This window comes from Phacochoerus africanus, chromosome 2, assembly GCF_016906955.1.
Source record: "Phacochoerus africanus isolate WHEZ1 chromosome 2, ROS_Pafr_v1, whole genome shotgun sequence".
NCBI lineage: Eukaryota > Metazoa > Chordata > Mammalia > Artiodactyla > Suidae > Phacochoerus > Phacochoerus africanus.
The window spans coordinates 31,327,830-31,353,327 of NC_062545.1; the positions used below are offsets into that span (position 1 = coordinate 31,327,830).

The 25,498-nt window shown below is 39.3% G+C and overlaps 1 long non-coding RNA gene across 1 annotated transcript in view; it reads right to left on the minus strand.

Moving 5' to 3' along the window:
- Positions 1–1,883: 1,883 nt before the first annotated feature.
- Positions 1,884–25,498, minus strand: part of LOC125114909 (uncharacterized) — a 253,329-nt gene continuing 229,714 nt past the window's right edge. The window contains exon 5 of the long non-coding RNA XR_007131940.1: positions 1,884–1,981. This is a non-coding gene — a long non-coding RNA (uncharacterized LOC125114909). The remainder of the gene's footprint in view (positions 1,982–25,498) is intronic.

A 25,498-nucleotide genomic window follows, 5' to 3' on the forward strand; every position in this document is an offset into this window, starting at 1 on the left:
TTTTTTTCTCACAACCCTCAGAAGGAACCAGCCCAGCTGACACCTTGATCTAGGACATCTAGCTCTAGAAACGTGAGACAACCTTCCATTGCTTAAACCCTTCAGTTTGTGGTAATTTGTTATAGCAACCCTCAGCAGCTAATATAGTAGCTGAGCTTTTTAGGGAAGAAGCATTTGATTTAAGAAAATCCTAATGAATGTCCGCAGCCCTGCTCCAAATCATTCTATTCAGGTATTTAAAAGCTCTCTCTTCCTTTTCTGTCAACTTTGTTTTTTTACTATCAGCATCCCACTCAATGGCAAATCCCTAAACCTTGGATTTTCTACTGTAAGTCAATGGTGGTTTACAAAGCCACTGACTGTTCGTAATACCAAAATCACTTTATAATGCTATAATGGTTTTAATGACATAATCCTTGGGCTTAGGCAAACTATAGCAACTGCAAAACATGAGCACATGTAAATAGATTGTATCTTTAAAAAGGCTAACAGCAAGACATGTGTTAATTGGGCTGTTAAACTTCAGAGCAGCTAAAAATTTATACTTAATCTGTAGACTAACATATGCCACTATTATCTTTACAAAGCAGTTTATTGTTCCACTGAAATAGCCAAAGCCTTTTGACCTTAAGAAAGACAATATGGATTACAGCAATTCATTTTTTTGGTATGAGGGGATTATCCATGAAAAAAAATACTAATGGTAGGTTAAATGAGATTTTCTAAATCTTGCTTGTAGAAACTGCTTGAGCCATTCTACCTAATTCCTGAAGATAATCTGACTTATTGGATGGTATCCAAGATATATGGTATAGAGGACAAAGGAGTTTCTAAATGCAAAGTTTAAAAACTTAAACTGACATCTCATTTCTGATTTATATGACATAATTAGACTGAAGATAGGCGCAAGAAAAACAAAAAGATGAATAAGACCCTCCCTGGTTTTAGAAACTTGTAGTTTGTTGAAAGAGATGAACAATTGTCACCAAAGTATTACAATTCAGAGAAACCAGTGCTACAGTGGGGCTGGGCATAGGTGGGTGAGGGTTGCCCAAATCATAGCTCTGTTTGTGACAAACTCAGTGGTCTTTCTTTTAGCCTGGAGGGTGGTATGTGAGTGATAACAGTCTGTAGACAACTGCACCTGTCCTTGGTCTGAGAAAATGTGGATATGATCTACAGTTCTTATAAAGAGTGTCAAAGATTGACTTATGTATTTCCTTCGAATTCTCCTCATGCAATGGTTTCTCTTGGCCTCACTGATTCTTCTTAGTGATGAAGATTCTTCTTAGAAGGCCAGAAGGACAGGAGAGTGAAGCTGGTCATTGGTTCTCATTTGGCCACAGTTTCTTTCCAAAAGGACTATACTGGCTAAGGAGATTCATCGCTACAGAATTGAAAAGAGAAATCTAAACTCTGTATGAACTTCGAGGTTAACCATTGTCACTTCTGATTGTGATATTGAAGACTCATATGTATTATGTTCTTTACCATTTCAGCTTTGATACATACATGAAACCAAAGCCTCTCCTCCTGTTCCTACCGAAGAAGTTCCTCCTGTTCCTTTCTTCACCTAGTTGCTTATGCCACACAACTAGAAGTCATTCTACTTTCTTCTTTTCCTTGGATGTTTCCTGTTGTGAGATGATTCTCTATGGGTATCTTTTCTTTCTGCAACATTTGCAAGCAAGGCACTGTATGCTTATTGTTTGAGGTTGTCTTTATAAGAATATTTGTAGAGTGAAGAGTCTTGAAAGATATGGAGTTCCCATTGTAGCTCAGCAGGTAATGAACCTGACTAGTATCCATGAGGATGCAGGTTCGATCCCTGGACTCGCTCAGTGGGTTAAGGATTCAGCATTGCCGCAAGCTGTGGTATAGGTCGCAGACATGGCTTGGATCTGGCATTGCTATGGCTGTAGTGTAGGCTGGCAGCTGCAGCTCCGTTTCCACCTGTGGCCTGGGCGCCACAACTGCGGCCCTAAAAAATAAAATTAAATAAATAAATAAGAAGAAAAATAGAAGTAGTGTCCCTCTCTGGAGCAGCATGCAGATTTGCTTACAGTCTTGGAAGCTAGAGATAGCATCTCCCTCCAGAGAAAAAGGCAATCATGCTTTACGCTCATGATAAAAATTTTACACTCTCTCAATGCAGGATTCTTTTCAGTAATGTAATCTGTTGTGTGTGTGCAGATGTCATTTGGTCCTTCCTTGTGTCATCCTGAGGACATGAAGGCTCAGGGTACCGGTGCAAAAATGCAGATACGCTGGCTACCGCCATTGCTATGAGGATTCAACTCTCCTTTGTCTCTGACCCAGGAGACTTGTGTCTGCCCTCAGCATCCATGAAACAATGGCAGGCTAAGTTGTTAGCTTGCAAGTAGGGCAAAATCTCTGACCTTTTGCTGTTTCTCTCATTCAGGTACCTATGCTTCCCCTGAATTGAGCCCTGGACTTTATGTGTATTCCCCCTCCAGAGTTCTTTTTATCTGAAGCTCAATTTCCACAGCTACTTAATATCCTTCCTGAGTCTTCCTTTGCCCCTCTCTTCTTGATCAGTCCTCAATGTTACTGCCAGAATGCTCTTTCTAAAATAATAACTATAGATCATTCTCCTGATAAAATCTTGCATTGGCTTCCTAAGGAAGGTGATGATGTCAGGGTAATTGCAAATCCCATGGAGTGGCATCAAAGGGTTTCCATGAATCACTCCACTACTTCTTTTTCCACCTTAACGCCAGGTGTCCTGAAAGCACATATTATTCCCCAATCTTAGCACACTATGGGTTCTTCAGATTCCTGATACCCTTCTGTAAGCACACCTTTGCACATGCTAGAACAACCCACACTGCTCCTTACCCCACCTGGCCTGGTAAATCTTATCCACCAGTCAGGAGTCAACAAAGTTTTCTTCTACAAAGAAACTTTTCCCAAGATCCCACTTCCCAATACAACATAGATTATATACTTCTTGCTTCTATTATCACCTTACACACATCTCCAAATTTATATTTATAGTGTTGTATGGTAACTGTTGGTTTGCTCGTTTGTGTTATCCACTAAGGAAGAAAGCCATGTCTTGCATCTCCTGTGTGTCACATAGTTCCCAGAAAATGTAGGTGCTCATTAATTCTTTCCTAGATCTATGACTGAGTATACGATTGATGAGTGAAGCAGAATGTAGATTTGTTCTGGCAAGAGACACATACCCACATTATTAATATGAAGGTTATTGATGAAGTTATCATTGGTAGATGCAGAATGTAGATCAACCTTTCACTACTTGTTGTTTATAATGATACTGACACATTATCTATATATAAGAGTTATAATCATCAATGAATTGGCCATTCAATAATTTCTCGGCCTCTGTTGACACAGCTGGTCTCGGTCTATGTTATTACCTTTATGCCAGTCAGTTTGAAAACATTCAAAACAGCGATTGCAACAACTCTGTGTGAATGAATCCAAATTTAATAGTAAAAACAGGATTTTCCTGAGCTGCATTGCGGGAAACCTGAGAACTGCATCTGGGAAATGTGTGATAAAAACCCCAATTCTGCTCCTGTTTACCATCAGAAAGAAGGAGCACTCTGTTGCCACTTCCTAGTGGATTTCAGTATATCTCTTTGCTTTCTTCCCAAAGTTGACCTTGCATTTCCAGTTAAGGCACATCAAAGGAAGCAGGAGGATATCTTATTTGGGGTAGGAATGCCACGTAAGGAAAGGCAAGAATGAGAAACCAGCGGAACAGCGTGTGCCCTTCCTTCACCTCTCCCGCCCGTGTGTATTTTCATAGCCTCTCAATTTCAGTTCACTGCAACCCCAGGCATGAAAGCCGGGTGGGAAGATGAGACTGGGTAAAGAACTCTAAAAAGGGAACCACCCTGGGCTCACTGGTTCAACCTAGGAGGCAGCTCCACTCACTTCCAAAGGCCAGATGATCTCAGGTATCAGCCCACAGGCATGGATTGGATGGTGCCTTCCAAGCTTGGGTGCTGAGACGAACCTATGATGGTCCGGTGTCCCCTCATCAAAGTGAAAGAAAAGGGGCTGGCAGTAGTCACTCATAGGAGGGAGAGCCAACCAAGATTCCTACCTGGAACTAAAAGCCTGTTCTCTGGAGCAGGGGTGGACACGGGGACAGATACTTCCTCTGTGAGTCGGCTTTGAAGTCATCCCTTGGTAAACATGCGTCCTCTCCAAGTTGTATGCACCCTGGGTTACCACCCACAATTCTCCCTCTACCACCCAGAAGAAACCCCCCCGGGGGGATGGCTTCCCCTCACACCGAAGATGAAGAGGAGAAGTGTGGGGATGCCCATGACCTTCTGGGGCTGGGCACCGGGGACTGCGGTGCTGGTTTCCTGCTGCCACAGAGAGCTGGTTTTGGAAGTTTCTGCACCAAGTTGGAACTGGCATATTTCTAAAGTCTTTTTTTTTTTTAATGAAATATTTATGACAGGAAATCAGGTTAGACATTCCTGAAGCTAGCAAAAGCTTATGAACACACTGTCCTGTCCTTCCCGGGACATGTAAATGCAGTTACTTTTTTTTTTTGAAGGAAGACCCAAATACCTCATTCCTTTACATTTAACCTGAGCCCTTGGAGGAATGCAAACATTGATTTGAAGCCAGGCCTCCAGTAAAAGATTACCAGATGCGGGCCACACAAGGAAATGCCTCCTGGCCACCAGAATTTATACGGCAGAGTGAGCTATGAATAGAAAGTTTGTGCATGGTTATGAATATGGATAAAATACATCACTCATGGCCCAGGGAATGGCAAGCGAAATTGAAAACACATATTTTGGATCACAGGATATTTTCAAAAATATATTTCAAAGAAAATAAACACAGATTGTGTGTGTTCATTTACGGCTTGAAGTACCTTTGGGGAAAAGAGACATCAACAACATTTCTTTCCAAACACTTTGCTTTTCCTTGTGCTTTTTAGCACAGAGCTGGACCCTCTGGGAAGAAAAAGGGGTCTCGTAGAGTGCATGGTAAGTAGTTTTACTGGCAGGCATTATATGCCTTTCCTGTCAAAGACAAGGAGTTAAGTCTTTGAGTATGTCCAGAAGGGACTATGTGGCTTAGGGAGATGTGTTCAGCTAATTCCCCTTAGTATTAGTTTACTTCCTCTTCACTCTCGGAAGGATTTTGCTGGCTTCTGCATTTTATGCTTTTCATCTTCATCCTTGCTAGATCATGCATGAACACCAGAGTGTATCTATGTTGGGGAGTTCCCATCATGGATCGGCGTAAATGAATCTGACTAGTATCTACGAGGATGCAGGTTCAATCCCTGGACTCACTCAGTGGGTCAGCGATCTGGCATTGCCGTAAGCTGTGGTGTAGGTCGAAGACACGGCTTGGATCCCCAGTTGCTGTGGCTGTGGTGTAGGCCAGCAGCTACAGTTCTGATTCAACCCCTAGCCTGGGAACTTCCATAGGCAGTGAGAGTGTATCTATGTTGTTCAGAATCCAGAGGAAAAGTGAAAATTTGCCACTTGCTGTCACACATAGATGTCTGGCCTCCAGTAACATGAAAGGAGAAGAAGTGGCTTAAATATCCATCCCACTTTGACAACATCTCTGGATTACAGAAAGCCTCTCCTCTTCCTGCAAGACACACAGTCTGCTGATGGTATCTATACTCCCAAAGAATCACTCATTTGAATACCACCCAAAGGTGACATCTCTAGTTTGCATGGCTTACCTAATTCTCCTTTTCCCTCCCACTAAATTTACCTGCTCTCTTTCCCATCACCTTGAGTCCCTGAGATTCACTGTGGGATAACTAACTTTTTCTTCTTTTTACCATCACACCTGTGGCATTTGGGAGGCTAGGGGTCAAATCCAAGCTACAGCTACTGGCCTACATCACAGCCATGGCAACACCAGATCCAAGCTACATCTGTGACTTACTCCATAGCTGGAGGCAATGCCAGATCCTTAACCCACCGAACGAGGCCAGGGAACCAACCCTCCTCCTCATGGAGACAGCATCAGGTCCTTAATCCACTGAGCCATGATGAGAACCCTTGGGATAGCTAATTAACCTGATAATACAACGAGTTATTCTGTGGTGTATTCTAGGTAGCATATTTCCATTTAACATGAATTCTCACATTTTCATTTCTTCTCCTGCTTACTACCTTATCCTGAGAAACTCCCTAACTCTGTTGCACTTAGCTGTAGCTTCATGAACCACAGGACACACTGCCGCCCCTGATTGTATCATGCATGGACCCGTGACCTAAGGAATGGTAATCCATTCCTGACCAGCACTGCCCTATGACACCACCTGATACAAGACTCTGCCCAAATAGAGATGAATTGTGCCAATTTTATTATTTCTCAGCAGTTAAAAATGACAAGTCCACCACTGTCTATCACCTGAACTTAAAAGATTATGATGTGGAGCATGGCTAAGGGCAGGGGTAGGAAGAATTAAGGTTTCTGGGACTCAGATTCAGTTCACACTATACGATACTTTGTATAGTGTAGAAAACAGCTATACTTTGTTTTCAGGCTTTGATTTCCCTGAAATCCTGTCCCTGTACTGGAGCTTTCTTTACCAGCAAGACAGAATTGATGAGACTAGTGAACATCTCCATCCTACAAAAGGGTCTGCCTTGTTCATGCCAACTTTGGCTCTCCTGCAACAGAAAGTGTCAAAGGATTATCTATTCTTAGAATAATTGAGTAATGGGGAAATATCGTGGCAACTCCCTGAGTTACATGAAAGTCTCTTTCTTTATTAAAATTTGAAGTCAGCTTATGACCCGTGGAACAAGACAGGCAATCTCATTATCCCTTCCATATCCCTTCTATATTTGTATCTTCTATAACACCTCACATTCGATGACACCAATTATTGATTGCAAATTACCTGCGTAACTATTAGATGTTCTTTTATTGACTTGTGGTGGTTTCTTCTGTATCAAATACCTCCAAAGTACAGAGATATCATCTTTTAATTTGCTTTGCGTAGTGTTTGAGCTCATGGTTCTTCATATGAGTGTTGAAGTCATTTTTAGGTGTTGATGCTATGCTAAGGTTGATGTGGGTAATGATGATGCTGATAAACTTGAACCTTAAGATGTACCACCTTCAAGATTAGCGTATCACTGACCGATACTCTATGATGTTGACTTTCTCTCTCCCTTGCTAGAAAGTAAGACCCGTGAAGGCAGACACTTTGTTAACAGCTATGTCCCAAATGTCCAGAACAGTGTCCTTTTTCTTTTTCAAATTTTAAAACAGATTTATTGAGGTATAATTGCTCCTACAAAGAACTGCCCTTTTTTTTTTTCTTCCTTTTTTGGCCACACCCAGGGCATATGGAAGTTCCCAGGCCAGGGATTCAATCTGAGCCACAGCCGTGACCTACACCACAGCTGTGATGACACCGGATCCTTAACCCACGGTGCCAGGCCAGTATCGAACCCACATCACCGCAGAGAGAATGCCAGATCCTTAATCTGCTGTAGCACAGCGAGAACTCCAGAACCGCACGTTTTAGTGTGGATAATCTGATAGTCCGGATGTAGGCAAACACCCACGATAGCATCATCACAATCAAGAGACCCAACCAAATTCTTCCAAAGTTTCCTCGTGACCTTTTATTTACTTATTTATTTACTGCGGTAAGAACACTTAACATGAGGTGTGTGCCCTCTCGACAAATTTTGAAGAGCACGATACCATTGTTAAGTATAGGCACTATGCTGTGTAGCAGATCTCTAGAATTTATCCATCTAACATAACTGAAACTTTATACCCTTCGAACAACAAGTTTCCAATTCCCTCTCCCCCTTACCTGGGGTCTTTAATGTAGACACTTAATAAATATTTGTTGAGTGAATGAATGCTTAAAGATAAAAAAAAAAAAAAAACCATCAAAGAGGGAGAAATTTCCTCTTTAATATCCAAACTTTAGTGTTTGGTCTACTGCAGACAAAGTGCTTTTCGCTACGCTGTGCCAGACCTACTTTCTCTTGACGTGGGTCTGTGACTGCTGTTACCCCAGACTTTAATGAATGGTTGACCTACTTGGTGCAATACTATTTTTTTTTTGATAATGTGGTATTTTTAGAAGGTACATACCTGATAATATTTCTTACCCCTGACATTGATGTGGTAACTAAAAAAATATGCCCCAAATATATGCTGTTGTTGCTAGGTAATTGCCAATGTTTGAATAGGCAGCAAAAGAGGATGTTTTGATAGTATTTGGGAGCAGAGGCAGAAAAATAAACTATCCATTTTTCTCTCTCAGATCTGCCTTGTTCTTTTATAAATAAATATTATATATACTTACATCTATATATACACACTCATAGTATATTAATAGATAATTAGGAAAAAACATAGTGTGTATCTTAGTTTAAGAGGATTAACATTTCCGAAAAACTCTTAGGAAAATTAATGAAGGTAGAAATGTCTTCCAAATTGCTTCAGAGTTACTTGGAAAGTTTATCTCCATATGAAAAATGATTTAAGTACTAAATTCAGGTCAATTTTCTACGAGTTTTGTTTTTATAGGAGAGAAAACCCAGTCAAGTAGTGATTTATAAGATTTTCATGGACTTTTACTGTTGTTTTTACCTAAGGGAATATTTCTTGAGAACAAATCAAATTTCCAAAACTTAGTCGACGACACTTATTTTGCAGGAATTCCAGAAAATAAATAAAGAGTGGATATATTTCGGATTGATACAGTGCAGTCTTATTGACTACTATTGTTTCCCTCCATTGTTTGGAAGAACATCTGGAAATAAGAGAAGCAGTGTTGTTTGCAGCTGAGAAAAGAAGAGTCATAAGCAAATAAAATTCATTTAAACCATTTGATTTATTTTTTCCAACTGATGCATAGAAGTTAGGCATCTCTTGCAAATATAAAAATCCTGCGGAGTGGATTTTATCATCTTTGCAGCTATGAACCTCTACAGCCATCTTAGAACCAGGTCACTTTTGCCTTTAGGCATCGAAAGGCATCGATACTTTATCAAGTGTGACAAATTCTTATTAAATATTATATTTACTCTAAGTGGGTAAGAAACAAGATGTTCTCAAACATAAAGGAAGCTAAAACATCCAGTTTGAAATGGACATTACCCAAGAAACACACACTCCATGACTCTGCTATTGGACATTTCTAATTTCATGAACCACGGTTTTTGAGTGCACGGAAGAAATGGCTGCCAACAGATTACCCATAATCACTACGCCTATTTAGTAATAAGTTTCTACCGTTATTTTTTCATGTGATTTTCCTTTTATTTTCTGTACTTTCTTTTCAGTTAAATTCTTTACCGTATTTACACATGGATCAGATAAATCAAACCATCATTAAGAAAGCATAAGTAGAAAGTTGTAAGGGAATTCATCCTCTTATGCATTTTTAAGACAATCAGAAAATAATCTTTTTTGGGTTTAAATATAACAAAGGCTTCCAGCATAATCTCTAGACTATAAATTTGTAGTGGTGGGAACAAGAGAAATCTTGTTCACCGCAGGACACCAGGGGCCCTAGCACAGTGCCTGGCATGCAAGAGTTAAATTATCAATACTGGTAGTCTGGAACATAAAGAATATATTTTGACTAAAAAATCAGGACAGGGATATATGTTTAGTCAAAGGGAATGTCAAGCACAAGCCATGTTAACTAGACGTGCCCTTCAAGGAAATGAAAAACACATACATAATTCAGAGAAGTAAACACCTTCAAAATTTTAGGCAGCTTTCTATGCCCAACACCACTTAAAAATTTTCACAAATTAGAAATTGGGAGTTTGAACAAACCCAGAGCCTGAATAGCTACATCCAACTTTTCAAATGTGCAAAACACATTTTTCCTTTCTAGCTTCCAGGGAGGGCCTGAAGAATCATCATCATTTCAGGGCTTGTGTTCACGGCTTTACCCTCAAGGAATAGAGGAAGGAGGGCTGAGAAACACAACAATCATGACAAAAGCCAAATATACAAATAGAAGGTTCGGGTACCGAAGACCAAGGTTTCATGCAAACTGGCCCAAAATGGAACAGCTTGGGGTTATGAACCTCTAATCTTAATCAGTATGGGCCTCCTTCTTTTTTTTAACAACTGAAAACATTGCCTTGTAATAAAAAGCAGGTGCAGGATAGAAAGTGAAAATAAGACTGGTAGGATCGGCAGGGGCTGGAGAAGAGGCAGTCTGTTATGACATAAAAATATTAAACTTTAATTTTAGAACAATGATGATCCCTTGGGATGAATATGTTGAGGCTTCTTTTGGGGTTTTCGGAAGAGATATAGTCAGAACACTCACATGACCCCTCTCTCCCAGTTCAAAAATAGAATATTACCCACTATCCCAGAAGACCTCTGAGAGCCATTCCACAGACCTAGCTCACCTTTCCTCCTAACGAGAAGCTACCTACTGACCTATATTTATGTCTGCTGCTACTTGAATCTGAGCAGGGGCCCCAATCGATGCAGTGTATAGAAATGCTTCTACATGACTGCTGAGGCTAGTTCCTAAAAAAGGATGCGGTTTCTGTCTGGCTTTTTCTCTCAGGATGCTTGCCCCTTGATCTAGTCTCCATTTGTGATCAAGACCATGTGTAGATGTTCTGGTTGAAACTTCAACCAAGCCACTGGCCAACATCAGCAGCAAGCCCTGGATGTGAGTGAAAGAAGTTTCAAATAATTCCACTTGCAGTCTTCAGTCTTCCAGCCGAAGCCCCCAAGATCATGGACAAGCTGTTCCTACTGTCTCTGGGCAAACTCATGACCCACAGAAACTCAGGGAAAATACTTGATTAGTTGGGTTTTGTTGTTGTTGTTTTGTTTTTGTTTTTTCTTTTTAGGGCCACACCTGCGGGATATGGAAGTTCCCGGGCTAGGAGTCGAATCAGATCTGTAGCTGCCAGCCTATGCCACAGCCACAGCAACAGCAGATGTGAGCTGTCTACGTCCTATGCTGAAGCTTATGGCAATGCCAGATCCTTAACCCACTGAGGAAAGCCAAGGGTCGAACCCTACATCATCATGGAGACTTGGGTTTGTAACCTACTGAGGGACAACAGCAATTCCTGATTAGTGTTGTTTTAGGTCATGCGTTTTGGAGTCATTGACATGCAATCATAATGAATGCACCAGTCTGAAAGTCATCTAGATTCTAATGGGTCAACAATTTTAGAGTCTTTGTCAACTCATTTGCAAGACAAGGTAGAGATTTCTTCTGAACCTTGAAACCATCATTCACTTATCAAAACTTTTGCTTCAATAGTTAATTCTGTAACAAAAAGGTATTTCATGTGTATAAGTCAATACTTACATTTCAGGAAAAGGTGTGTGTGTGTGCCTGCTATACATAGACTTATATGCTATTATAAGTGTACAGATGTGTGTATATACATAAATGCCCATATGTATTTTTAAGCCCTGCTTTCAGTAAAGTACATATCTTTACATTTTATAAATAGTGATGAATGCAATCTGCCTTTGAGTAAACTACTACTAATAGGATGTATCTGAAATGAGTTTGAAAATTTGTTGGGTGGGGTGGTAAATGTGCTGACTTGTGCATATCATTATGCATGCATGGTGTAATTTTATAAATACTTTCATACAATGTGTGGTCAGTGCTTTCCCTTATACACTAAGCTTAGCCGCCGAACAAACTTCAGTCAAGATCTTTTTGTTCTCTGCATTTGCTTTTGCTGCTCCTATGGTGACATTGTCATTAAGCCACAAAACATTTATTTTTTTACACACTATCTACTGATGAAAGACTTAATGGAGTTCCTGTCATGGCGCAGAGTTAATGAATCTGACTAGGAACCATGAGGTTGCATGTTCGATCCCTGGCCTTGCTCAGTGGGTTAAGGATCCAGCGTTGCTGTGAGCTGTGGTGTAGGTTGCAGACGCGGCTCGGATCTCGCGTTGCTGTGGCTCTGGCATAGGACGGTGGCTACAGCTCTGATTCAACCCCTAACCTGGGAACCTCCATATGCCGTGGGAGCGGCCCAAGAAATGGCAAAAAGACAAAAAAAAAAAAGCGAGACCTAATATGGGACAATCTGAAAAGTGCACTCAGGATGAGTTGCCATGAAATACTGTAATCGAAGAAGTCATGTGATTTTTGCTTCCCTGTTGTGTCAGTGTTTCTAAGCCTACATTTCTTTCCATCAGGTGTTGTATTTAAACTTAGAAAACAGACGTGGTAAGTGAAAGAGTACCAGTTAGGGCCCAGAAGATGCAGCCAATGACTAGTGGGCGTGTGGTCTGTAAAGCCCACATTATTCCCTTGCCGGCTATTTCATTCAGTGAAGTGTCAGAAACAGCTCTTTCATGCCGATTCATGCTTCAGAGATTCTGTATGCTGAGGACCACGCTAAATGGAATAAAAACAAAAGATTTCTCTTTGCCCCCATAGTCAAACTCAAGTCTCTTCTCTTCCAGAAGATTTTCCCTGATTACCCTTGATCTCCACTTTTGCTCAGAGTCCTATTGATAGATGCTGTGCGATCTGGTGCTTTCTCATACATCATTCTCTTCTCTGATTCATCGATGCGTTGAAAACCTTCCCTTCTGCCCCATCTCTGTGAGCAAGAACTGCCTCTCACTTCTTTCCTGTTCTTCAAGGTGCCAAGTTTAGGGCTTAGGACATATCGGGTCGTGAGAAGAATATTTGCTTTTGGCTTATTAATGTGAACAGCATGACCAAATAAATGTGCTTTTAGAATCAGATGATTATAATGATGATACTTATATTGAAAATATTTAACAATGGATTTTTCTTTCCCCAAATTCACAGCATTTTCTCATCAGTCTCCCTATACGCATACATCGGAATGAACAGGCTACTTAGGGCCATTGCCTTTTAAAAGTAATGTTTTCAAAAGGCTTGGGGAATGGTAGCCATATTTATGAAAATATTCAAAAAATTTTATAGAGTAAGTATTTTCTCAAGTGATTATGAGTCACTGGGCCACAAGCAAGGCATGTTTTATGCGGTAAGATGGTTGGATTAATTAATTGCTGAGATCTTCTCCAGCTCCTAACATTCTGACATTTCTTACTGAAGAGCAACGGCAAATCTCAGACCCCGATAGTGAGTTCCTTTGGAATAAATATATTTGCTCAGAAAGGTAGGTCTATAAATGCCATGCTCCACAGCAAGGTGGCATTTCAAATGCCAGCCTTCCCAATTTTCCTGAACCTGTCCACAACAGCCCAGGCAGAGGAAGGCTCCGGTATGTCTTCATTTTCCACTGATGAAGGACTGTCTGAAAAACGGTGTTTACAAAAACATTCTTTTGCTGATTGTCTGCATCCCCTGCAGGGTTCAAGTGAGGGGTCTAAGAATTTGGGGAGGGCTAAGGCAGTGATGGGTGAATGAATCCTTTCTCCCTGTTCTAGAGGTCATCCTCAATAAAGCCACTCTTCAGGGGGAGGTGGAAAGGAATCTGATGGTGCCTGTTTGTTTTGGCAGCATGTGCCCTGAAGATGCACACATCCAGGGAGTGACAGAGAGCTATTTTTCTAGGCCAAGCCTAACTTGTCTTTCCATAACATGGTGGGAAGCTGCAAAAGCAAGCCACACAGGCCTGTCTCCAACCTTCCAGAACGGCCCTCAGATTCCAGGGTTACTCTCCCTGTATCTCTGTTCATCCATCCAAAATTCACTTTAAAAATTAAGGAAAGGAAATTGGAAGAAATTTATTTAATCCCTATGATCAAGGTCATCAGAGAGAAAGCCTTTCTCCATCATTGTTAATATCGTCGACAGCCACTAAAGATCCAGAGAACTTATGTCTCTTCATGAGATTCTTTGCAATCCTTAGACTATCAATTTATCATTGTCCTTGACTTTCATGAACTTCTTGTCATATTTATATATAAGCACAGAGAGAGTAGTGGACTAATTATACACTTTTGTGATGTCCCATTTAGTGTTTTGATTTTTTAAAAAATATTATGAAACACAACTGTTGATTATGGCAGTATGATGGACTAGATTTTCTGACCAAATTCCTGCTGAAAATATTGAGTGAGATGAATGCAGCAATAATCTGGCCACAGAAGAAAAGATAATAGAGTTCCTGTCATGGTGCAGTGGTTAACAAATCCGACTAGTAACCATGAAGTTGTGGGTTCGGTCCCTGCCCTTGCTCAGTGGGTTAAGGATCTGGCGTTGCCCTGAGCTGTGGTGTATGTTGCAGACGTGGCTTGGATCCTATGTTGCTGTGGCTTTGGTGTAGGCTGGCAGCTACAGCTCCGATTAGACCCCTAGCCTGAGAACCTGCATATGCCGCGGGAGTGGCCCAAGAAATAGCAAAAGTCAAAAAGACAAAAAAAAAAGATAATTAGTGGGCAAATACTAGACAAAATAGAAACCAGAAATAGAATTCAGGTTGCCTGAATTCTGCTTTTATCCTAAAGATATTCAGTAAAACCTGGTGGGTTTGAGCTTGTGAAATGAAAAGATATATAATTTATATTGGAACCAGGGCTAAATATATATACATACACACATATACATATATCCATTTATAGTATACACACAAATATACATACATATATAATAGCATATAAATCTGTTTATAGTGCATACACAGATACACATACTTTCTCCTGAAACATAAGCATCGACTTAAACACACAAAAGAACTTTTGTTATAGAATTTACCATTAAAGCAAATATGTTTTCCTAAATGAATAATGGTTAGGTTCAGAAGAAATTTCTGCTTTCTCTCCAAATGAGTTGAACAGGATCTAAAATGCTATGTACCTCTCTTAGGATCTATATGACCTAAGATATGCGAATGTATATCAATTAAAATAAGCATGAAAAAATGTTTTGGAAGCCCTCAAAAGGGCCATTCATTATAATTATATCAGTGGACAGTATAAAGGGACTTGATTTTTCTGGAGATCTGCTCTAAAACTTTATATGCAAACAAATGCCATTCATATTTTGCATCTCTGAGAAGAACTTTGGTAGAGGGTATTGTTCTCCTGGGTAGGTCATAAATTTACATTTTCATAAGGAGTTCATAGACTTGTTTCTTCTTGATCAGTGACTTGAGTAATTAAAAAACCTGTGTATGAGACCAGCCCTGTTACAAGGTCCAACTTCGGAAAAATATCTCTCATAGATGAACATTTTCCATCAGGGAACAGTTTAGTCACCTGGCTCTTGTGCCTCATATTAATTCATCATTAACTATTTTTGAGATGATTTACAATCACTGCAAGAATTATTATTCAATAATAATTTTTGCTTACTATCCAACAAATACAAATCTATCATAAAATGCTTTCTCAAAAACAGACCTCTGTGTTTTGAAGTTAAAAAGAATATTGAAGTATCTTATTGAGGTTTTGATGGTTTGAACTGTTTTAAATATTTGAAAGAATGCTATGCAGAGTCTGTATTCGGCTCATGTTATTATAGATATTAACTTAGTTTTTGTTAGGCAAATTGATAAACATTACCTTAAGAGAATTGTGGTTTTTTTAATGCATGTTTTAAAGGATTATTTAAATGATTTGTAAAAAATTTTAAATGATTTTAATTTTTTTACTTAAAAAAAACCATTTAGAATATAAGTAGGCACAGAATATTCCTGGGGAATTGAATTCTGGGAATGCAGCAATGAGAAAAGACGTACAAAAGTCTGGCCCATGTGAAATTTCCATTCCAGGAGGGAAAGGCAAGAGCAGATATTATATATGGGCATTTTTATATCACAAAAACCATGGTCCTGTAATGAAGCAATGACTATACTTCTTTTTTTCCACAAAGATAAAGAAACATAGAATAGAGGAATTCCTGCAGTGGCTCAGCAACTAGTATCCATGAGGATGTAGGTTCAATCCCTGGCCTTGCTCAGTGGGTTAAGGATCTGGCAGTTGCCATGAGCTGTGGTGTAGGTGGCAGACGTGTCTTGAATTCTGCATTTCTGTGGCTGCGGTGTAGGCCAGCAACTGCAGCTCGGATTGGACCACTAGCCTGGGAACTTCTGTATGCCACAGGTGTGGCCCTAAAAACAAAACCAAAAACAAACAAACAAACAAAAAAAACATAGAACAGGCATGATTTTAAGTTATTTAGAATTTTTCCAGACATTCCAGAGAACTGAGTCAAAAAATCTTAAGGTCAAAGAGTTTTTTCCTTTCCCATTAAAAATAACAAATTAATAAAAGAAATTGTAGTAACTTCTTGCCTATAAGAGATTCACATCTTCTGGCCTCACAGCTAGTCCTGCCCTGGGCCTTTATTTGCGCTATTGTCTAGAGTCTTCATTTAGATTAGCTGTTTTGATTGACTTAACTTGGAATTATGTAAAAATTTTCAAGCAATTTATTATTGATTTCTGTTAAATTACCTAATCATTTTGACCACTCTGTGAGCCAGTTATTGCTTGCTCATGAATTAGTCTGCCTTGGTCAGGACTCATCAATCTGGTAGTCATTGTTAACTGAACTCTGAGGCATCACAATAAGGGTGCTTCTCAACAAATTTTAAGTTATCGATTGATGTCTATAAGCAGGAGCAAAAGACTGTGGTTGAAGACTTGGGTGACTATTAACAATCCCAAACCTATGAGAGGTCAATGGTCAAACAAAACTGAGCCCCTTGGTGGAGAAGAACTACGTCTGTGAATCTCTCTTCTACATCTAAAGTTAGTTTGGGACTGTGACCACTCTAGCTGCTGAAAAGAAAAGGCCCCAAGCTATGATGCCACCCACCCCCCTCAACCTCAGAGTTGATCATAGGCCTATATTACAGTCTGAGGTTCCCTTTTTTGTTGCTGTTGTTGTTGTTGTTGTTGCTATTTCTTGGGCCGCTCCCGCGGCATATGGAGGTTCCCAGGCTAGGGGTCTAATCGGAGCTGTAGCCACCGGCCTACACCAGAGCCACAGCAATGCGGGATCCGAGCCGCGTCTGCAACCTACACCACAGCTCACAGCAACACCGGATGGTTAACCCACTGAGCAAGGGCAGGGATCGAACCCTCAACCTCATGGTTCCTAGTCGGATTCGTTAACCACTGCGCCACAACGGGAACTCCTGAGGTTCCTTTTTTTTTAGTTCTAGAATAAGTCATCCAGGACATGTATTCCACCAAGCCCTAGAATAAACTTAACATTTATGCCAACGCCAATTGTTGGGCAAGAATTCTCATTGGCTTTTCTTGCTGTGCGGCTCCTACCAGGTGGACAAGGCCTAGTTATTTGTCTCCCCTTTGAAGAACATGCACAATGTGGAGGCCTGTTTTGAAGGTTGTAAATAGTCTAGAGCTATGGAGATCCCCCCAGAACCATGTAAGTCTGCACAATTATCCTCTTGGATGAAAACTCTGGGGTCAGCCAGATATTCCCAGGTCTAAGACATGACTCAAGACTCAGCTTTCTGTTTAGATGTTAATTTAGTGGTTAAGAATTTGGGTGGTCCTGGGTTTATATCAAAGCTCTGACACTACCCAGCTCTGTAAATGCTGGTAAGATATGTGCCTCTCTATGCCCCTTTATCTATAAAATGACTAGAAGCTTGTGATGCAGATTTGTAGGATAATGAATAAAAGAAAGAAGTATCTAGCTCAGTACTCAATAAGAGTTGGCTCTTACTCATTGTGTAGGTGCATTTTTATTCTGTGCCAGCCTTTCAACTCCATAGTGAGTGTTACCTAAAGATACGTATTTCAAATGATTATTCATGGCACATATGTGGGTAATGAAAACAAACAAATAATTCACAGTAAAATAGAATAGAACAGACCATATCAAAGTGCATCATATAAAATGAGTATACTATATAACACGGTGCCTATACTTAACAATACAATTCATAGTGTACACTTAAAAATGTATTAAAGGGTCGATCTCATGTTAAATAGTCTCAGTACAATAAAAAGAGAGAAAAATTAATATAATGAAATAAAAAATAAAAATGAATAAATTTAGTTTCTAGGGGGAAAAATAGGCATGAGCATTCTCTCATGAAAACTTGCGTAAGGTTATATATGGGACCTGGGGTAAGCTGTACCATTAAGAAGTGAGACTCACATTAAGAGTGTGTCAAACTCCTAAAAGCTGGAAAAACACTGCTCTAAAGTTTACTCTGTGAAATTAATTTTAGTCGGATAGAAATGAACCTCTGTTCTTGGTGAAAAGTTGGAAGGGGAGTCGATCATGCAAAATACCATGTGGCCCCATCCTTTTCATTTTGGTATTGTTTAATTATACTTGCCAGTGATCGAGTGACTAAAAAAAATGGAAGAGGTTGTATGTAGGGATTATATTATGTGATTTAGCTTTACATGAGCCAATAGTTTCACAAGATTGGCTCAGGGTCTATGATTTCATCGTGTAAAATTGGGTAGTTTGTGCCAGATGTATCCCTTTCCAGAAGAAGCATTAAGTGAAGTTGTAGCAAGGCTGTATTCTTGAAATAATGCTGCAGATATCAGTAAGAGAATTAAAAAATGAAGAACAAATCAATTCTTCTTCCTCTTCTGCATCTGCATCCTCACACATTGGTCTCATATAATATAATAGTACAGCATCTTCAAATGAGCTTCAACTGATTTGTGTGAACTATATCAAGCCGATGAAGGGGATTCCTGGATGAGGTGGTTAAAATCAATTGCACAAACACTCCGGGTAACTAACAAAAACAGTCCAAGAGTATAGGGACCTGATTCTTTCACCTTTCCCAGCTCCAGGGAATTAAAGTTTCACATAACATGGGTTTCCTTCAGTGTTTTCCACTTTAACAGACGTTTTCTTTGTAAGACTCCCACAAGGAGCATACCGATGGGGCTAAAGGAAGGACTTTTTAAAAATCTGTTCTGTTTTTTTCCCAAATATATTAACTTTGGTTTCAGCTCATCTTTCCCACAGAAAAAGTGGGAGAAAATGTGCTTGTTTTCATCTGGCCTGGGCTGCGATGTTTTCCTACAGGACAGAGAAAAGTTGAGAGGGCGTGTGTCTGGGTCACAAAGACAGATCTCAGCTGTGCTTTGCAGTGTGCGGGTAGGTGGTCCTTAGTCTTCCTGGCAGAACACAGGCGTCATATAATAAAAATGACTCCAGGGACAAAGTATCTTTGTCAACCTTCCATCAAAGTCAGTAGCCCCTGCTCTTCTAATACCACAAGGTTGTTCTCTTCAATGTGGTGACCCTCTAGAACACCCCAGACCCTACGGAGTAAAGGATTCCAAAAAGGTCCCTCCTTGGGGGGAGGGAGGGAGTGAAAAAAATTCTTTAAGGCATGTACAGACCACATCAGTGAAACGCATCTGAGTTGCAGAAATACGTGAACAACACGAGAACCACATCAGTGACCTGTCGCTGTGATGGGCAGACTGTTGAAGGAATCACATGCCAGCCACATAAAAAGTGTACAAAACACCAAAACTACACAAGTTAGGCTGTGTCAGGCAACTGATAAGAAGGAGCATAATTCTGCTAATCTTCCTATTCGTAGGAATGAAGCCGTAGCAATCTTGTGGTCAATTAAATTAGACATACCATACTACTTTACAAAAAATCTTTTATGTGGTTTATATATGTAGAGATCTCTGATTATGTAAATTGTGGCCTATAAACTGTTAGTGGTGTGGTGAATATACTTGGCAGCCTTAACTAGTTCCACATGGAACTACCAACTTTATTAGTGTGTTTATATGATAATATGCTTCTTTCACCCTGTTTACTTTGGCTCCATTTCCATGTGTTATTTTTATATATATGGTGAAAAGCAAATAAAATTGGATCCTGAATTCTCAGTTGCTTAGTCACTGCATATATAAACATTCATTAAAAGATGACACAGAGATGAGCTGGAATCTGGAGAAATGGCCCTTCTCCAAAGTTGAGGAGGGTAGACAGATTGAAAGAGGACACAAATGACATTTTAAGGTGCCTATTTCAGGTGGTTTTATATTTCTTATGGATGCTTCTATAGCCTAATTCAAAGAAGCATACAAGCAGAGTTGAAGTTTCTGTGTTAAGAAACTCCAAGAGCATAAAATAGTATCTGCTATCTTCAAGACTGGGGTAACTATAGCATAGTTATTGGACATCATTACTAGTACCTGTTATCTTCACCATCACATTTTTACTTGCACAATACATTGTGATTTTAATCATTTTACGACTAAACCTTGTCATAACAATTATTCACATTTAAGTACCACCTAGAAGCCTTAAACACTACTACCTACATTTGTGCCAGTTTCTTAAATGGCAATTTAGTTCTACATTTCATGGCAGGAATAAAGTGAAGTTAATGAAGAATAGGTGATGAGGTCAAGCCTTGGCAACCTGATTATTTTTCTTTTCCACAGACAGCAGCCTCGGCCCAGCCATTCCTCTCATAAATGGAGGTTCTTCACCACAGAGTGGATTGGACAGGGAGTTACAAGAGGGTCCCATCACCAATGCTGAGCACACTGCTGAAATCCTAGGACTTGGGAGACAGAGGATTCTAAATAAGAACATTTTCAGTTGATTTCATTGGCTATCAGCAATCTTATGAGTCAGAGATACTGAACCAAAAACAGAGGGGCAGGATATGCCTGCATGATTTATAACTGAAGAACCACCTTTAAGGAGCAGGCAAAGAAGCAACTATTACATGAATCTCTGAGAATCTTAATATTTAGAGCTAAGATGGAGTTTTGCTCTGCCTCCACATAATATGTGACTGTCATTTTTACTGTTTGGTGATTTGTTCAGTTTCTCAAAGGTGACAGTGATAAGCTTCTCTTAAAGAGGATTGCGTGATTTGAGAGATCTCATCAATAGGAAGTTTATCCTACTGTGGTTCTTATGTTTTTCACCAGACATATTTGAGGTCTTGATGTAGTCCAACTATTTCTGTGTGGACCACATGAATTTTATGGGAGTCATTCCATTTATTTTTATTTAGGGAGGAACCTGTCAGAAATTTCTTTTACCACAGAGCAGACACTTTGTGATTACTATTTGTTCTTTGTAGAGTAGTGATGGAGTTTTTGATGTGTTAGAAGTCCAACAGAGCTGGGAATTTAAAGGCCACAGAAGAGAACGGAAAGGTTTATATGGAAGAGAAAATAGTTTCTAGCTTGGCAGTGGACAAAGTGAAAAATGAAAATTATGAGTTTGGGTCTCATGGTTCATGGCTATTTACACAGATATTTCAATTATTTTAACTCTATTGGTTGGCAAATTTGGTAAAATAATAAGTCAATTGACTGAAAAATTATTTATACTGGTAGTTTAATCCCTCAGAGATGAAACAGTCATTTGGTTGAGATTTTTTTTCTCACTTTTATATCATTTGTTTTGACATTTTAGAGATAAGAATTAATCTAGAGTGGCTAGAGAAAGTCAAGCCTAAATGGAAAACATCCAAATTGTATTTTGATTAGCTATTTCCAGTTATGCATTAGAGATTCTCGACTCAACAAATCATCTGCTGGACTCCTTAAATACCAAGGACAAATTGGTAACAGGGTATCCAAGATTGTGTGAAGTTTCTGATTATTTTGAAAAGTGGGAAAGAACTGCAGAAAGAAAATGTAAACATTAACTATTGCATTACATTCAGTGTAAACGTTAACTAGACTTATAGGTCCCTAAGAGCCATACTCGTCAAAAAGGCACAGGGGAAGTGATGTGAATTTTTAACATGGCCTAAATGAATTAATCCTTGGCTTGTAAGGTGTGTGCTCTATTTCCGTGTATGGATAATATTTTTTATCTTTCAGGGTCCTCTGACCCCTGATATTTTCAATTCCATGTTCTGGGTTTGGTCCTGGGAAGTGTTAACAGAGTTATCATTTCTATGGAATATCATGAACTTTAAAGCAGATTTTGGCAGCTGCATTTCAGCCCGTGAAAAGCGCTAAACCAAGACAGTGGTCAACTACAGAAATGTATGAGCCTTTCCCTCTTTTTATGCTTTACTGCTGAGGAGGAAACTGCTTCATGTGATAATCTTTTTTTTTTTTTTTAAGATATATTCTTTGGTCAGCTTATTTGAGCTCAATAAGAATATCTTGAGTGGCTTGACAATAAGGAGCAAGGGAAATCAGTGCTGTTCTCAAGCATATGAAGCATCTGGCTTGTCCATGGACTTATCCTTACTTGTGACTGAAGGGCCTGCTGGCTGCCACTTTGATATTGCGTTCAGGAAGCCATTAAAGATATTATATGGTCAAGACATAATTAAAACTCAACCTTGGGAAAGGATCGACGCTGTTCTTTAGCATGAGAAATCAATTAAAACTTTATTTTTAAAATCAATTTTATGCCTTAAGCAAGTTATCTGTTGGCACTATAAAAATATTTCCTTATGGCCAAGGATTGACTGGAGTGGGGTGACATGATCAGTAGAGCAAAGGCAAGAACAAGAATATATACCAAATTCTTTGGTGTAACTATACTCCAATAATTATGCACCTGATTCCCTTAACGAGCTCTTTCCCTTTTCTTTTCCTTCATCGCACTTTAGCCTTTTTCCTCTATATTTCTCTTGCTATTGAAAATATTACTTCGGTGTTACTGCCGTTTTTTCACTGAAAGAAGAAACCAAACAACTCTTTCTTAAAGCAGTTATCTTGAATCATTTTGTTCCAGGTTGGGCTTTTTTTTTTTTTTTTTTTCTCCTTGCAGGAAGTCAGGATATTGTATTTGATCAAGAGAAACACATATGGGGGAAAAACTGACCATTCTTGGCTGTTGCTATTTGTGAATACTTCTTATTTTTTTCTGTGTCATTTAGAGAGCAAATCAAATCTTTTGGGAAGTAGTATATCTACATTCATTGTATCTAGTTGTTTGGGATACAGAATTTATAAAGCATTCTGCCTCCTCTTCAAGGGAACTGTACTTTCTATGTGGTCTAGAAGTTTAAGTATCAGAGTCTCATTGGGAAATAAGTTAAACTTCAAATGAACACATAAAAACATTGACAGATAGTGTTTGCTTTGCCCCCAGCTATGTGAATCTAAACAATTTAAACTTTCCAGGCCTTGGCTTTAAATTAAGGACTTTTAGTTACATGTCTAAATCCTGCCGAATTCTAGTGTATATAATTATGAATATGGAGGGATGGAATGGTGGAAGAAAAGGCTTCAATTTATTATGCGGTATTCCTGTAATCTATTCTTTTCTAACTTGTGACATGTGATGACTCAACCGTACCTCAATTTTTCACCTTAGGAAAACCTAGAATAATAATATTGACTTCAGAGGGGTTTTCCTTCCTGTATATACTCTTAGATAATGTTCAAATAATATAACATGCAATAGACAATCAAGACCTTAAGGGAAAATATAGAAGTAAACTATGATATAAAAACAATGTTTATTACATTTTACTGTATATCAGAAAAAATGCATTGTCACATTGGTCCAGTTCTTATACTGTGATTTTCTTTAATGGGAACTGCTTGGTAAGGAATGTCGTAGGAAAACTTGATCTCTAAGTGGGATGTCAGTGAATTGGAATTTCATTTTCTAAAGAATGCCCCCAGAGAAAGCAATGTGTGGGGGCTGCTGTGTGTGGCAGAAGCTGTAATACCATTGGTCCCCGAGTGCCCTCTCAGACTCAAAATGACAGAAGGGCACCGAGGTCTTACAAGAAATTAAGAACAACTGCCGATGGGTCGAGGAGACTTATCAAAGCTCCTGTCTGAGGTACTAAGGTTGAGCACTTGGGAAGACCTTTGGCCTTTTTCTTGATGAGTCTTCAGTCAGGCTCAGATGCTTGGGGAAACACAGTCCACATTTCAGAGGACTCTAGGTACCAACCAAGTGACATAATCAGGAGGGTCATCCTATTGTGTATGTATGTGTGTTTCACCTTCTCTGATTTCTTATTCATTGCATAAAAATCCCTGCCCATTACATCTTTTGGGTCATTTGGCCCAGTTCACTGCCTTACATGACATCTGCATCTTGTAAAATTTTCCTAGCTGTATATTTTCAGTTTAAACGTATTTGTGACAGTTTTACTGTCACAAAATGAACTTGTTTGTGCTAGCATCTGCCACTTCACAGATGTCTTATTTATAGGATACAAGAGGGCATTTTTCATTTAAGGGACACAGATCATGAACCTCCACAGTCTTAAAAATTCTCCTTATCCATAAAACCTATGAGAATAGCACTAATGCAAGATTAATCCAACTCTGATTGGTCAAAATCCAGAACAGTGGAGTTCAGTAAATATTTAGAAGAAAAATTCACACCGTCCAGATCTATTTCTCAATCCTCTATGTATTTTACTAACTTAGGTGGTTAAGTGGCTTGTGCAATGCATGTTACCCTTATACTTTGCTGAGATATATTTACATGACTGCTTTTATTGGAAGCTGATTATCAAATAGTGTAACTGGTAAGGGGCTTCTTCTCAGTGGAGCAAGAGATCAATATTATCTGCTTAATAAATGCATCTATTGATTCAGTTGGTTATGCTTGTTTATTGCCTACTGCTTTATCAGGCATTTTTGGTTCTAAGGGTAAGAATAATTCAGACACAATCCTTGCTCTCCTTAATCTCAGAGAAGAATAAATAATTACAATACAATATGAAAACAGATGTTATGGAACAGTACCTAGAAGAGATGTTAAACTCAGATTATAGCGTCAGAAGAAGCTTTCCCAAGACATGAAATCCATATTGAGATCTGGAAGGCAAGTAGATGGAAACTGAGAGCTTTGGTTATCTACTGCTGTGTAACAAACAATCCCAAGACTTACTTGCATAGAACAACCATTTTATTATATGTTGTAACTTTATGAGTTAGGAATTTGGACAGGGCTTGACTTGGGGATTCCTGTGCTCCAGGTGTTATATTCCAAGCGCTGTCAACTGGAGCACTCATTTCCATAGTTGCTCAAGGTTCATAGAGAGTGAGTGCTCCAAGAAACTAGGATAAAGTCAGTAAGACCTTCTCCGATCTAGGCTCAGACATCACACAGCATTATTTATTCAGCATTCTATTGTTTCCAAAATAATCACAGGGAAACCCAGATCCAATGATGTGCATAAAGGAGGTAAGGTCCTCTATGGAGCAGACGGTGGGGAAAAGGAAGGAAACTGACCCTCAAGCAAGGAGAACATGGTTTTTGAGAATAAGAGTGCTTAGTTGGTTTACATCCATATGACATTTGCCTCCTTTTCTCTTTACCTAATATGAATTCTACTTGTCCTTTGGGAGTTACTATTTGTAAGGTTTTTCTGAATATACCTAGCCACCTTTCTCCTAAGAATCCTGCACAGCTTTCTCAGAGGAAGGAAGAAACCATGGAAGTCATTAGCCATAATCTGCTGACATTTGCCTCTTGTCCTAGTGGCTCAGGAATCTTTAACTATTTAACCCAATATTTCAAGCCAAGCCTGACCCATGGAACAAACGCTTCCTTTTGTAACATGAAAGGACTGTACTGTCTGGATATGACATGCTTGTCAATGTAATGAGCTAATATTAACTGGTCTCTG